At 42.6% G+C, this 15,604-nt stretch overlaps 1 long non-coding RNA gene across 2 annotated transcripts in view; it reads left to right on the forward strand.

Annotated features, from left to right (window-relative positions):
* LOC128315703 (uncharacterized) overlaps positions 1-15,604 on the forward strand; it is a 446,648-nt gene that overhangs the window by 303,282 nt on the left and 127,762 nt on the right. For both annotated transcript variants that reach the window (XR_008298761.1, XR_008298760.1), the window contains one exon: positions 7,276-7,347. This is a non-coding gene — a long non-coding RNA (uncharacterized LOC128315703). The remainder of the gene's footprint in view (positions 1-7,275; positions 7,348-15,604) is intronic.

The following is a 15,604-nucleotide window of genomic DNA, read 5'->3' on the forward strand; positions in this document are numbered from 1 at the left end:
CCGCGAGTATGCTTAATGATGTACAGCTGGACCTAAATCCACGTGGAGCCATTCAGTGCTGCCCTATCCCCCGGCAGCTGTAACGTTCGTATTTACCTATGTATTTGTCTACATGGTCACTTCTACAATTATTTCTTTGTCTCAGTCCACTCGAGCCGCCGTAACAAAATACCATGGGCTGGGGGACTTAAACCACAGGAATTTATTTTCTCACAGTTGTGGGGGCTGGGAAGTCCAACATCAAGGTGCAGGCAGCTTGATTTCCGGTGAGAGCTCTCTTCCTGGTTTGCAGGTGACTGCCCTTCTCACTGGGTACCTCCATGGCCTAGAGAGAGAGAGAGAGCAAGCAAGCTCTCTGGTGTGTCCACTTCTAGAAGAGCGCCAATCCCATCATGAGGGCCCCACTCTCATGACCTCCTCTAACCCTAATTAGGTCCCAAAGACCCCACCTCCAAATGCCCTCCTGCTGGAGGTGAGGGCTTCCACATATGAATTTGCGGGGAGGGGAACACTCAGCCTGGTAACAGTCTCCACATGGAGAGTGAGTGCATGAAGGAAAAAATTATATCTATTTTGTTAGGTCATTTGGTTTACAAATCAGCCTCTGAAGATTTAGGTTGTTTGTGCTTTATTCCCCAGCTGCTGGGTTTGGTGTCAGAGGAATTGTTTCTGTTATGGTCTGGTGATAATACTTGCTCGGATGAGAGCGTACCTATCACCACTGAGTCCAAATAAAGGCAGGCATCACAGAAAAGTTCACATACCATGTGAAAGGCGGGTGGTCGATATAGCTCATTCTAGCAAAATAGGTAAGGGTGTACCGGTTACAGTTTCATAGTCAATGTTTCAATGTTTTATCAATTTGCAATTATAGTTTTAGCCCCAGATTTGTATAGCCTTTGATAAGGAAGTCACCAGCTTGTGGTGGGGTGGGGTGGGTAACCAGACAGCTGCTCATGCATACCAATGAGGGTTTTGTCGATGCAAATTTGGAGAGCCCTTTTAAAAATTTAGCCCTAAGTGTCTACTTTGGGCTTCGGTGTGATATGTGATACGAGACCACTTAACCAGCAAGTTTAGCTCTAATTTTAGCTTCACCTGAATTAAAGCTGGCGTGATATTGCATACCGCTACAGACATTAGCAACTTGAAAGTGCAGAAAGAGAGAGCCTGAAATTAGCTGCAGTCCAAGGGAAGAATCACCACAAAGTCACTGATGGTTTTGTGTTGTTTTCGAAATTTCAGGAAATCTCTGATGAATATTAGGGTAAAAGAGATAATTTGCTTCTTCATAGGAACACATTTTTAATGCCATTGATTTCCTGCTTTGGCAGCTTAAGACAATCAGCCCACACACAAAGGAAGCCAAACAAAACAAAACAAGCTGTTTGGGGAATGGATTCTCTAACAAATCCCTCTCAAATGAGCCCAGGTCCCCAGTGAAAAAGGATGCTTTCCAGCTCCTGCTTACTCCTCCAGTGTCCCACCACTGGGCCACTGACATGTTCTATCGAGCGAGACGGCTGATCACGGTACCGTTTTGTTCTGGACATGGGGCCAGCCCAGGCGTGTAAGTTTGTTCTCTGTGTGAGAGGAGAGAGAATGGCAGCTACCCATATCCTCTCTTAGATAATCCAAGTGGCCGCTCTATGTATCAGCTTAGCATTACTGCATCTCTGACTTTATCTGCAGTGACAAGAATGTTCACACCCAAGTGCCAATCACATGAATTGAGACTACCTCAATGGGAAGTCAATGAGACTTCCCATTGACTGTCGCTGATGGAGGAGGATAGTAGATCGAAAAGGGGATGGTTACACTTAGGATAATAGTCGCAAAGCAACAACATAAAAAAGTAGCCAATGAGTGAGGGCTACCTATGCAGGAATTTATGGTATCAGTCAATTACTCCAACAAATATTTATTTTGTGCTGGGAGGTATTATAAGATTTAAAGTACTATAAGATTTAAAGTTAAGATGTTGTCTTGACGTTAGAGGGATTGGCAGAGAGGAAGATCGATACGCAGATGAGTAAAAGTATTATGCACACTGTCTCATTACGAGTTTGTCTCATTAACCACAGGGGATTCTTAGGAGTGAGCCACGTCTTTTACTGGGGAGGTCAGGAAAGGCTTAAAAAAAGGCAGAGGAAAAATGTTGGGGGGGAAAAATCACAAAAAATAGTGCAAGGCAGTACAGAGCAAATAAAATGAGGGAACCAAACATCTACCTAATAGGAGCTTAGAGAAGGGAAAATTAACTTGTTTAGAGTGGAAAGGAAAGATAAGGTAAGAAAGGGAGTTGAATAATATTTGTTGTGTCCTTTGAAGGTGGTGGGGTTGTAATACCTGAACTCTGCTAACATTGCCTTACCCCCTCCCCCTGCTTGTGCATGGAATCTTTGGGGGCCAGGCCTGGGGGCCCTATGGTGCTTGGGGCAACAGAAAGACATAATTTTCTTAGTGTATCTGGAGATGGGAAGACAGGGCTAAATCAGCCCAAACGGGCTTGCAATTGCCATTTTGTTTCCATTTTACACAGTATTTTGTTGCTGTTTTTTTTTTTTTTTTTTAACTATAACCTACTGGAATAGAAATACATAGAGAGCTAGCTGCTTCTCCACAACAAAAGAGCTCCCCATGAAACAGCAAGAGGTAAAAAGATATGACAGGCAACACTATGGTACTAGAGAAGAAGAAACTTCCTAGAGAAGAAGTTTATTCCCTTTAAACGTAAGTTCAGGGAGGAAATCTCAATTTACACAGGAAATAGATTCTATAGCTCTTAGACTATCCCCAAGAAATGTTTGAGTAAATATCTTGGTATTCCTGAAAGAATGACTTCCCTTCTGAGTGGCTGGTGGCATATTCTTACCACTGTGTAAAGAACAGATTCCTGGGGTCACCTGAGTGGCTCAGTTGGTTAAGCGTCCGACTTCGGCTCAGGTCATAATCTCATGGTTCGTGGGTTCAGGCCCCGCGTTGGGCTCTGTGCTGACAGCTCGGAGCCTGAAGCCTACCTCGGATTCTGTGTCACCCTTGCTCTCTGCTCCTCCCCACTCATGTTCTGTCTCTCAAAAATAAATAAAAAACATTTACAAAAATTTTTTAAAAGACTGGATTATTGGTTGGGCAGAGTGTGATCTTAGTGATTACTGATGCACTAGTTTTTAGTTTGACATGAGAGAAGGGGTAGGCTGGTCATATTTCTTTAAAGATGTCTATTTCCAATCGAGGACATTCTTCATGCATTGGCAACCAGCCACCCACATGTGCAAGCCCCAAATAGTAATGTCTGAATGTGGGTGTGTGTCTCTTCTGGATGTGTGTGGCTTTCTGTGGACACAAAAAAACAAAAAACAAAGAGCTATAAATGGTTTGATGGAGTAAAAAGATGCCTAAATTGGCGTATGGCTTAGTTACATTTTTATCAATTCTTCCTTTTCAATCTTAGCGTAATTCTTTCATAAGGCAACAATGCGAGCTTTGTGGGAAATTTTGTTGTGTGATGGAAAGACCCCAGAGTTATAAAGATTGGAACCCTGGTTCCTTAGCTGTGCCTTGAGACCTCAGATGAGTCCCTACATTTTGAGGAACATTGTTTTCTTCCTTTTTAAATGAAGTGACTTAAATTAGTGATCTATACAAATCCTTCACATTCAATATTCTAGGATTCTAGATTCTATGAATAAACCAGAGTGATCTTCGTTTCAGAAATCTCTTGATAGGAACACTCGTGTCACTTGCTTCCTACAGTGCCTAATTCAAGTCGACCACCAGAACACAGATCTCTGTCATGTCGCTGGGAGACTGACACTCGGTGTGGCAGCATTGCCTGGATTTTGAACTTGAGTCAGATAGAACACAGATGAGAGGAGAGGATTTATGTAAGGTCGTCTCGGTCACATGTAACAAAATCTGTTCCAGGAGAAAGCCAGCTTTTTCTGGAAGCTTCTAGCTACCTAGGAGGAGTTTCGGCACCACTAACATTTCTACTGTCTGAATCTGCCTTCTGATGGCAGAGACATTAACAGGCAGTTATAACTCCCTGATAAGTTGGGGTCCCTTTGTTGTGTGTTGGTAGGGAGCTAAGGCTGTCAGGTTGAATTAGGACCTTTTATTTGGAGTCCTGTGGGGAGCTAGTTTATAAGATTCTTCTGTTCATACTCTGCTTAATTTCATATGTATTTGACCAGGTACATCAACAATTGTTTTCACTCTAAAGCATTGATTCCTTGCTGTTATTCCTTGCGAGATCTTGTTTTAGGCTTTAGGGGAAACACAAAGATGGTCCTTGGTCCTTTTCCTAAAAAAAAAAAAAAAAAAAAAAGAAGAAATCAAGTGAGGGAGAGTCAGTATATGTCAGTAAGCATTTATTATTGTTGAATAACATAACTGTTATTTTGGTTTTGCAAAAAAATGCTAATTACATTGTTTATATGGTGAAATAATACCTGCCAGACCTCCAACACACCATGACACTGTTTGGGTTTTTACTCATAAGTGATATTAAACTTTGTGATGGTCCATGACTAGTTGTGCTCAGAAACTTAATCTAGTTCATGCCTAATGGATAGAATCCCAGGTGACTCACAAAAAATATTTGCATGTTAGAACTACTTTTTCATTTGATAGCGAAATGGCTAATTTAATTTTGCCAAGTTGAAATATGTAGGACAAATTATAATAGACCATTTTACTTCTTAAGAAATTTTAATTATTTGGCTTATGTGATACCCTATCATGTAAAATGTCTTCACCCTACAGCTCTTCAGTTGTCCTAATTCAATTTAAAGTCAGAGCATGAGGATGTTGGTACTTTTGATATTGATGTTTCAATTAAGGCTGAGGATGTGGACAATGATGAGAAACTAGAGGTATAATTTCTTTACTTGTAAATGTAGATTAATATTTGAACCTGACTCCGCAGTTCAAAGAATCTTGCGGGAGAGTAAAACTCCATGCCCTATAAGCATGAAGGACGTCATGTTTCCCAGGTAGCTTGGAAGAGATAATGACTATGGTTACAAGGCCTTTTAATCCTTTGATTCTCTTTACATTCTCCATTTAAATACTATGGAGGGAATACCTAGCCTTCCATTCTTAATTTAAATACATCTGAAAATATGTAAATGAGGTGGTGGATAATTCACCTAAACCGTTGGAATGATTTATGCTTTAAAGTTACGGTATGTAAAAATCTGGTCACCTTCATTCACCAGGTTCCAAGAAGTACTTATTTATAGATAATGAGGTTCTGAAGCCATGCTAACTTCTGTGGCCTCCCAACTGGTTTTTGGCAGGTTCGTTTTTCTACCGGAGAAGTAAGAGAAACTGAAATTTATGCACAATTTTTTCATTGCTTATTTTTTTCTCCTTCCTTCCTTCCTTCCTTCCTTCCTTCCTTCCTTCCTTCCTTCCTTCTCTTTCTTTCTTCCTTTCTTCCTTTCTTTTCCTTTCTTCCTCTCTTTTTAACTTCCTTTCTTCCTTTCTTCTTTCCTCTTTCTTACAAAATACCACCCCATTAAACTAATAGGAATTCATTGAAATCTTTTTTATTTTCTTTGCTTATGTAACAATAGAACAGGTATAGAGTAATACTGATGAGGTATAGGTGAAATTGATGAGGGAGCCTCAGGCAAGCTGACAGGCCACACCCCCCCCCCCACAAGTGGGATGTGTGTGATATTCCTCAGACACTCCTGGCTGCCCAAGAACATAGGAAAGGGTAAACAAATGGTGAACTGATAGAGATCCTAGTCCTTCAGGACCTAAGTCTGCGTCACCGCTCCATAGTGATGGGAAACAAAAGCAGAAGGAAATGGCAGGTAGAACTAAATGTCCTTATAACCTGCAGCCCATTGACAGGTACTTGAGGCTGGCAGAGTAAAAGGTTTCTCCAAGAACTCCTTACTGTCTTAATGCTAATGCTTTGCTAGAGGGCAAATCACCTTAGCTTGGAAATAGCCAGGCCTCCAGTATCCCCTGAGTCTTTTTTAGCATATGAAAATCTCACTGGAACCTTCTCCTGGACATTACCTCCCCCAACCCCATAGTATACAACCAGTCTCTCCTCATGGTCCTGGGGCAGATCTTCCTGCCCACGGGTCCTGTCCCCATGCTTCAATAGAATCCCCTTTTTGCACCAAAGGTGTCTTCAAGAATTCTTTCTTGGTCGTCGGCTCCAGACCCCACGAACCCCACTGTCTCCCCAAAAAACCTCATGAAAACAAGTACCCTCTTAGATAGTGATTCAGAAAACTTTTCCATCAACTTTGTCTCATTTATGAAGGTGCGCTGGGCCTTCTGCTGGCTCCTGGGGTGATGTTGCTCCCCTCCGACAACAAGAATTTGTAGTCTTTGACAAGCTCCATGTGGAGGCCTGGCTGTCAAAGGGGCCTCTCTTCCAATCAGCCCCGGGAGCAACCATGGGAGGAAGGAATATTCCACCACCTTTCCATTACACAACATGTCCACTGAGCAAACTCTGTTCTGGGGAAGATTAAATGAAAAAAAAAGAGATAATCTATCGATAAAAATATTTGAAGAATACCAGATTAAATAAAGTTGATAGGTATACCCATGCTAGGACTTCTCTGAGTCGTTAATATGCTAATTCTCATTATGAATATCCTGGTAGGGGGGAGATATTGTGGGAAGAGTCTTCTACATGTAGTGGACCAGGGAGCCCTCTTTCTGTTAAACAGCTATTACATGTTGTAAAAGAGGCAAATTTTGAGGACAAGAGTTTGGACAAAGCTGTCTCAGCAACCACCAATGTTCCTGCCTTTGTGAGGAGACAGGTGTGGGGGGAAGGATGCAGAGAGTTCTATAGGCTCCCTAGTGGATGCACGTCCCCTCCGTGGAGGCTTCCCGAAGCTGGGCTTCTGCGTCTGCGGCTGCCTCAACATCGTCTGCTGCCTTTCTCTGGTCTCCATCAGCTCAGAAAGTAGAAACTCCTCCATGACTCAGCTTTTCTCTGAATTCTACCTCCTGTCTTGAGACTCACATGGACGCTCATGAAAATGGAGGCATCATGTATTTTGCCTCTCTTGTCCCTTCCCTGTCACACCCTTCCTTCCTTCCATCTCCCATTTTTGTCCGGGACCCTGAGAATCTTCTTGCCAGAGACATTTTTAATGAGTTAAAATAAAAAAAAAAAAGAAAGAAAGGCATTTAAAACGCTTATCTGAATTCAGAAAAACCGTTGTTGGCGGTGTTCTGATCCCAATAAGCATGTTTTTGAAAGCGTTCCCTTTTTTCCTTTGATGCCAGGTCATGAAATCCAGAGCCACAAATGTGAGTGGGTTCACACCAGGTTTCCAGTGACCAGGAATGCACAGCGAGGTAAGAGCAAGAACGGTTTCCGCTTGTGTCTGCCCTCCCTCGCAAACAAGGCATCAAAGGCATCAAGGTGTCAAAAGACAAGTCCCCTTTGACTCCAAGATTCTGCCCGTAGGGAGGCCTGTAGCCTGGCGGAAGGTAACCTCTCCGCGCTCAGCTTGCCCCATGAGAAAGAAGGGTTAGACACCTGGAAAGCAGAGAGGAGTGGGTGTGGCACACCACAGGCGTGTCACTGTTTTGCCCACCGCGGCCACCTTGCAAAAGAAGCCTTGGGTTCTTAGCAAAAGGATTTTATAAGTTTCAAAGTCAGCTCAGAGCCTCCGGAGTCTGGGGACGCAGCCGATCTCTTGCCGGGTGCCCCGAGGTTTCTTTGTGGGCAAGGGCTTCTGTAGATGTGTAACTTGGCCAGGCCACAGCATGGCTCGCAGGACACAGAATTGAGGCACGGATTCATCAAGGCACCTGTGAGGGAGGCGCGGAGCTCTCAGACTGAGGACTGAAAGAGTTGTGGTCATTTCATTCCACTGCTGCTGCGGGGTCTCTGCATATTAAGCTGTCCTTTCACTGCAAAGACGTAAAGGTACACACAGGTCTGACATGTCTGAGACCAGCCAGAGGGTCTGGGCTTCCTCCTCCAATGGGCATAAAGGTGTATTATTTGTCACTTCTTAAGTAGGACATCTCAAACTCTCTGAGGTTTCATGGAAGGTGATAGCCAGGATTCTTCAGTCTAACACAAGCAAAATATATATACCAGCTTTTCCTGTAAGAGATTTTAGTTGCTCACCCTCTCTCCCTCCCCTTCCCTTCCCTTCCCTTCCCTTCCCTTCCCTTCCCTTCCCTTCCCTCCCCTCCCCTCCCCTCCCCTCCCCTCCCCTCCCCTCCCCTCCCCTTCCCCTCCCTCCCTCCCTTCCCTTCCCTTTCTCCTCCCTCCCCTTCCCTCGCTCCCCTCCCTTCCTCCCTCCCTCCTTCCCTTCCTTCCTTTCTTCATCCCTCCCTTCCTTCCGTCCTCTGTGCCCATCTGTTCCGTTTCTGTCTTTCCTCATCTCCCTCCCTCTTAAACGTTTCTCTTCCTCCCTCTGTCTTAGGACATGAAGGCACCATTTAAAAATCTTCTGTCTGGCAACATTTGAAAAGGAATATTCTTTTCCCTGTAGTTGTTACTTACCAAGCATCACAAGGCACTCAACACTTTTCCTGTGCCCAAGAGAAAATAGGTAATCTTTTTGGAAACAGCCAACTTTTTGAAAATAATAATTTTCATTTCTATGGTGCTCCTGTACCGTTTACAAAGAATTCTCACATGTCTAATCTCATTTAATCCTCTCAAATACTGTTATCATCCCCACATTATAGATGAGAAAAATTTAGGGATTTAGGGAGGGCTAAATGAAGAAATTCAAGTGAAATGTCTTAGCAATAGGTTGGAACGTGGTAGGTGGCCCTGAATTCCCTTTGTCTTTCCTTAGCTAGCAGGAATAGTCTCCATCAACAGTCTTTTTACTCCTAAAACAGACTCTTTCCACTTTAAACCACAACCCCTAGGACAGAACAGTTGGTGGAGCCGTACATTTCTGGAATAGAAGGGAAAAGAGGCTGGCTCTATGATTATTTCTCTATTTCCCTGTGCCTGCTGTCAGAGAACATTTCTTTGTATAGAAAGGGTGAGAAGCCCTATAAAATGGCAATTTGGTAGGACAGAGAAAATGTACTCTTCTGCTTTTGACTTGTTCGTAAACCGTATTTTATTTATTATTTATTTATTTTTTTAACGTTTATTCATTTTTAAGAGACAGAGCATGAGCCAGGGAGGGGCAGAGAGAGGGAGACAGAGAATCTGAGCAGGCCGCAGGCTCTGAGCTGTCAGCACAGAGCCCGATGTGGGGCTCGAACCCACGAACCAGGAGACCATGACCTGATCTGAAGTCAGATGCTCAACCGACTGAGCCACCCAGGCGCCCCTTGATTTGTTTATAAACTTTAAATTCCAGTACATACATCTGTAGAAAAGGCTAGTTTGTGTTTGTTTTTGTTTGCTTCTTTCCCCTCTACTCACTTATCTTAGGAGAACCACCATGCAGACAACACAATAAACTGTGCTGGCCTGCAGGGCCCTGATTCGGAGGCACATGTGGCCATATGAGAGCCCCAAACCCCAATACAGTGCAGGCAGCGGCACAGAAGAGTGAGTGACAAGTGGTCATTTTGTTGGACTGCTTCACAGAACAGATGGGCTTTTAGGAGTTTTCTGAAGTTTGTGAGTATAAATCTAAACCGTTCTGAGGATTCTTTTCTTCTATATACATTTTAATATCTCTATTCGTATTTGGTGCTTATGAAATGCAAGAGACCAGGCAGAGAATCCTCTTAGAATGGGGCCTGTCAGGGCAGTATAAAGTTCCCTCTTTAGGCGCGCCAGAAATCCTTGCCCTACCCATTTATCTGTGTGGCTGTGGGAACAGATTTAATAGGAGAGTGCGTGACCCAATCTGAGGCATTGTTCTGGGAAGGTCATGCTACCAAATCAAGTGAGCTGCCAGATCTCATAATACGTCCAACATTTCTTTCTTTCTTTCTTTCTTTCTTTCTTTCTTTCTTTCTTTCTTTCTTTCTTTCTTTCTTTCTTTCTTTCTTCTTCTTATTTTTTTTAATGTTTATTTATTTTTGACAGAGAGGGACAGAGTGTGAGCGGGGGAGGGGCAGACAGAGGGAGACACAGAATCCGAAACAGGCTCCGGGCTCTGAGCTGTCAGCACAGAGCCTGACATGGGGCTCGAAATCTTGAGCTGTGAGATCATGACCTGAGCCGAAGTCGGACGCTTAACCGGCTGAGCCACCCGGGCGCCCCATTTTCTTATTTTTTAATGTTTATTTAGTTTTGAGAGAGAGGAGGGAGAGACTGAACATGAGTTGGGGGAGGGGCAGAGAGAGAGGGAGACACAGAATCCAAAGCAGGCTCCGGGCTCTGAGACGTCAGCACAGAGCCTGACGTGGGGTCCAAACTCACGAACTATGAGATCGTGACCTGAGCAGAGGTCAGACACCTAACCCACTGAGCCACCCGTGTGCCCCGCAGTGTTTATTTCTTGCTCACACATGCTAATGCAGACTGTGGGGGTCCAGGAATGGGGGGCAGTGCTGTCCTCCTCCACATGGTCACTCAGGACCCAGGCCGACACAGGTACCGCCTTGCCACATGAGGTGTGCTGGGGCAAGAAAAGGAAGAACCTGGAGAATGACAAAGGGGATTTTCATTAACATAGCTCAGAAGTGACACCTATCGGGGCACCTGGGTGGCTCAGGTAGTTCAGTGTCTGACTCTTGATATCGGCTCAGGTCATGATCCCAGGGTCCCGGAATGGAGCCCCGCAAGGGACTCTCTGCTGACAGTGTGGAACCTGCCTGTGACTCCCTCTCTCTCTGACCCTCCCCCATTTACTCTTGCCCTCTCCTTCTCTTTCTCAAAATAAATTAAACTTCAAAAAATATATACAAAAAAAAAAAAAACAAAGAAAGAAAGAAAGAAGGAAGGAAGGAAAGAATGAAAGGAAGGAAGGAAGGACACATATTTCTTCCCAAATTTCATTGATCAGAACTGGTCATGTGGCCTTGCCTACCTGCAAAGGGATTGGGAAGGACAGTTTTCCAGCAACCAGGAAGGAGGAATGGAAATGGAATTTGAGGAACCCAGAGTTTTTCTCAGCCTTATTAGATATTTGTAGAAATAGCCAAGTTCACCATTACTGGAGATATTATCATGGGCATATGATGTACAGCCTCCTCCTTTATTCAAGAAAAAGAACAGAAATTCATGAGATGAACAATTAGATAATAAAAATATTTATCTTTGCCTTTAATTAAAATACTAATTATTTTATATAGATGACTAGAATCTCTACATGACAGTCACCTTCTGGTGACCATTTTCTTAAAGAAAACAACCTTATGTTGTCTAAGCACACATTAATATTGAGCCAGAAAAGACCCTAAAATTTGCCGGGTGGGTCAGACAGGTCAGCGTGGCATGAATTAGACATGTCTTTGGTATCAGGACTCTAGACTTTTAAAATTTTAATGTGATGGAATTTGAAATAGCAGTTTTTGGGATTTGCTTTGCTCCTTCTGGCTGACAAGGGCACTTGTTAATAGTTTTTAATGCATATTTCACCTACTTTTAAATATAAAAAAATTAAAGGCAAAGTCCAAACATTTGAAGGTGAAAAGAAATCACTCATCTTGTGCATTTCTGGAAGCGTTATAAATTAGTACAGTCCTTTGGGAAAATAATCCAGCAAAATGTATCAAAGGCTTTCCAAGTACAGTATTGCTACCAGTATGTCAAGAGTCATAAAAATGCTTATAACCTCACTAATCCCACCTCTGGGAACCTAACTCAAAGAAACATAGGTATCCCCTATCACTCATCTCAGGTAACATTCATGAAAGGCAATGGGGTTGGCTGCTACCCCAAGAAACTTCTTTGATAAGGTCATGATTTGGTCAAAATGAAGGGAGTAGGAATAGAGATCATATAGCATTCAGTATATAGATTATTCTCAAAATTAAATAAGTAAACATTCTAGAAAGCACCTGCTAACATAAATAAACTAAATTATTTGTCATAAAGTCCAGGTTCTTCCAGTTTTCCGCAAGATCACTGTTGACTTTGGGAGCTCCTCCGGCAGAGCGTCCCAGAAGTTTTCTATTCTAATGACTGTGTTTCTCTAGTTTCCAAATAAACACAGCATGGAAATCTAATATCTTTATCACTTACATTCTTTTCTTTTTAATTTTTTAAATGTTTATTTTTGATAGAGAGAGACAGAGCGTGAGCAGGGGAGAGGCAGAGAGAGAGGGAGACCCAGAATCCGAAGCAGGCTCCAGGCTCCGAGCTGTCAGCACAGAGCCCGAGGCGGGGCTCGAACTCACAAACTGTGATGGCGAAGTCGGGCACTCAGCCGACTGAACCACCCAGGCACCCCTTTGTCACTTACATTCTTGTGTGTTTTACATCTTAGGTGTTGGCAAAATACTTGAGTAACCAGGTGGTTTTAAAGAGTGTTTCTGCTTCGAGGAGCCTGGGTGGCTCAGTCGGTGAAGTGTCCCACTTGATTTCGGTTGATGTCACGATCTCACACGGTTCATGAGAACCAGCCCCGCTCGGGACTCTGTGCTGACAGCTGACAGCGCAGAGCCTGCTTGGGATTCTCTCTCTCTGCCCCTTCCCAGCTCTCAAAATAAATAAACTTAAAAAAGAATTTATTCATGCTTCGTATTGGCAAATTTTTCTAGGTTTGGTCTCCCAACCATGTATTTAAATTTTGTTTGATCCAAACCAAGACTAATTAAAATACCCTTACCCCTAGTTACAATTGGAAGCCATGAAAGCAGTACTCTGCAAATTCCAAACATAGAGTTTTATCTCTTAAAAATTAACAGTGGTGTCCACAGATTAGGGAGAATATAATGTACCACAGACTCTTTGAACAGACCATCTACGTTTTCTAACTAATACATATTATGTACAAAAATACACTTGATGTGGGGACCAAGTAGTGTCGAGGAGGAAAGCGTATGATATATGGACTTTTTGTCTTCATGTTATGTCCATAATCAATTACATAAAGACAAGAAATCATCTTGGTTTTTTTTCAGTCTGTTTGATTTTTGTTTTGTTTTGTTCTAGGAGATTGGTTTGAATGGGCCATTTGCAGAAAGAATGCCAGGCTTACATTTTTGTTCATGCCTACACTGCAGTTTGTAAGAAACCACTATTTCATAATTTGGGCAAAAAAGGCAATTTGTGTAAAGAGCCTCTCAGATTTATTTCAGCATTATTTACTTCAAAGAAAGTGAAAGTGTCACCCAAATAGATAAAACACAAAAAGAAAACAAAATAATATATTATCCACTACATGGAATATTATGCAATTGAAGATAATTGTTGTGAACTCTATGAATCACCCCATTGTAATGTAATTTTTAGAGAATAAAAATAAGCCACTTTCTTTTTTTGTTTTAATTTTTTTTCTTTTTAACGTTTATTTATTTTTTTTGGGACAGAGAGAGACAGAGCATGAACGGGGGAGGGGCAGAGAGAGAGGGAGACACAGAATCTGAAACAGGCTCCAGGCTCTGAGCCATAAGCCCAGAGCCCGACGCGGGGCTCGAACTCACAGACCGCGAGATCGTGACCTGAAAATAAGCCACTTTCTATTGCCATCCACTCGGTGGCAAGTGTGCTGCCTCCTCCCCTACTCCCACGCTAATGTCAGACATTGATCCTACAAGAAATTCCCCACCAGGCTGACAGGTCAGAGGTGAACGTACCTAGGTTTGGGGCAGTGTCCCTCCCTCCTGAGCTTTCCAGAGCCACTCCCCGTTTACGTCTTCCTGGATTCTAAATAGCTCAGGTACATTGTGAATGCAGTGTAGGAGAGAACCAGTTCTGCATGTACCCTTTCCCTGGCTCCCCAACCAACTGTAACCCTGAGGCCACATCCCTGAGAGAGCTTAATGAATGACTAGCTGAGCAACTGGGCATCGGTTGGCCACACTGGCCCCAGGAGGAGGTATAGGACTCAGTGTGTGTGTTTGTGTCTGAGGGAAGACTAGGCTTGGACAGGAGCTACATCAGTGCAAGACGGCTGTAGTAGGACTCTTTGGAAGCTAACCCAAGCTGTTTTGTTTTGGTTTAGTTTTGGGTTGTTTTTTTATGAAGTTAATGATTTTTTTTCAGTTTTATTGAAGAATGTTTAACAAATGAAAATTGTATGTATTTGGGTTGCACAACATGATTTTCTAAGGTGTACGATGTGATGATTTAATACATGAATACATTGTGAAATTAACACAATCAAGATAATTCACACATCCATCACCTCACATAGTTATCATGTGTGTGTGTATGTGTGTGTGTGTGTGTGTGTGCTGAGAACACTGAAAATCTCTTTCAATTTCAAGTGCACAGTGTAGTACTATTAACTATAATCACCATGCTGTACATTAGCTTCCCAGAACTAATATTCATATTCATCTTATGCCTGTAAGTTTCTACACTTTGACCACCATCTCCCTATGTTCCCCACACCCCCAGCTCCTGGAAATAACTGTTCTACTCTGGTTAAATGAGTTTGACTTTTTTTAGATTCTGCATATAAGTGAGATCATACAGTATTTGTCTTTCTGCACCTTAACCCAACCTTTTTGAATAATTCATGATGTTAACACACACCAAATTGAATTGTTTAAAAGTGTTTATTTATTTATTTTGAGAGGGAGAGAGAGAGCACGACTGGGGAGGGGCAGAAAGAGAGGGAGAGTGAGAATCCCAAGCACGCTGTGCCCTGTCAGTGCAGAGACGGACACCAGGCTTGATCTCATGAACCGTGAGATCATGACCTGAGCTGAAATCAGAAGTCAAATGCTTAACCAACTGAGAAACCCAGGTGCCCCCAAAATGGAGTTTTTCAACACAAAAATGGACTACTGTAAGCTAATTAATTGCAACCATACACATACACACAATAAGTCTGAATAGCTTTCCTTCTGTAAGTATCCATGGGTCTCTTTAGTTTCTCTGGATATGGTTTTGAAGAGATCTCATGAAGTTCCTATGAAAACCTTTGTGTATATGGGCTTCTTCCAGCAGATTTTCAAAAACCTCTGTGATAAAACCTTCTCACCAATGTTTAAGGATTATGTGTCATTATGTCCTAACTCTTAAGTAAGTTTCATTTCATTCATGAAGAACAATGCAAACACCAATGTCTGATTGTGATCTCATTTTTATTAAAACAATTTTTTTAATCTTGATTTATTTTTGACAGAGAGAGAGAGAGAGAGAGAGAATGAATGAATGAGTAGGGGAGGAACAGAGAAAGAGTGAGACACAGAATCCGAAGTAGGCTCCAGGCTCTGAGCTGTCAGCACAGAGCCTGACATGGGGCTTGAACTCACAAACTGCAAGATCATGACCTGAGCCAAAGTCAGGTGCTCAACTGACTGAGCCACCCAGGTGCCCCATGATCTCATTTTTATTTTTTTAATTTTATTTATTTTTTTTATTTTCCCATGATCTCATTTTTAATGCAGATTTAACCACCTGAGTCACAGACCCTCCTTCACAACAGCTAAGGGTTTCTAACTTGGGGATGAAAATAAGAAGTTCAGACTTGATGTTTCTGCTAAGGCTGGTCATCCTGATGGTTTCCTTTAACAACGAGGAAGACATTGAACCTTAACACACATCACAGATTTA

This window comes from Acinonyx jubatus, chromosome B2 (assembly GCF_027475565.1).
Source record: "Acinonyx jubatus isolate Ajub_Pintada_27869175 chromosome B2, VMU_Ajub_asm_v1.0, whole genome shotgun sequence".
Taxonomy (NCBI): Eukaryota; Metazoa; Chordata; class Mammalia; order Carnivora; family Felidae; genus Acinonyx; species Acinonyx jubatus.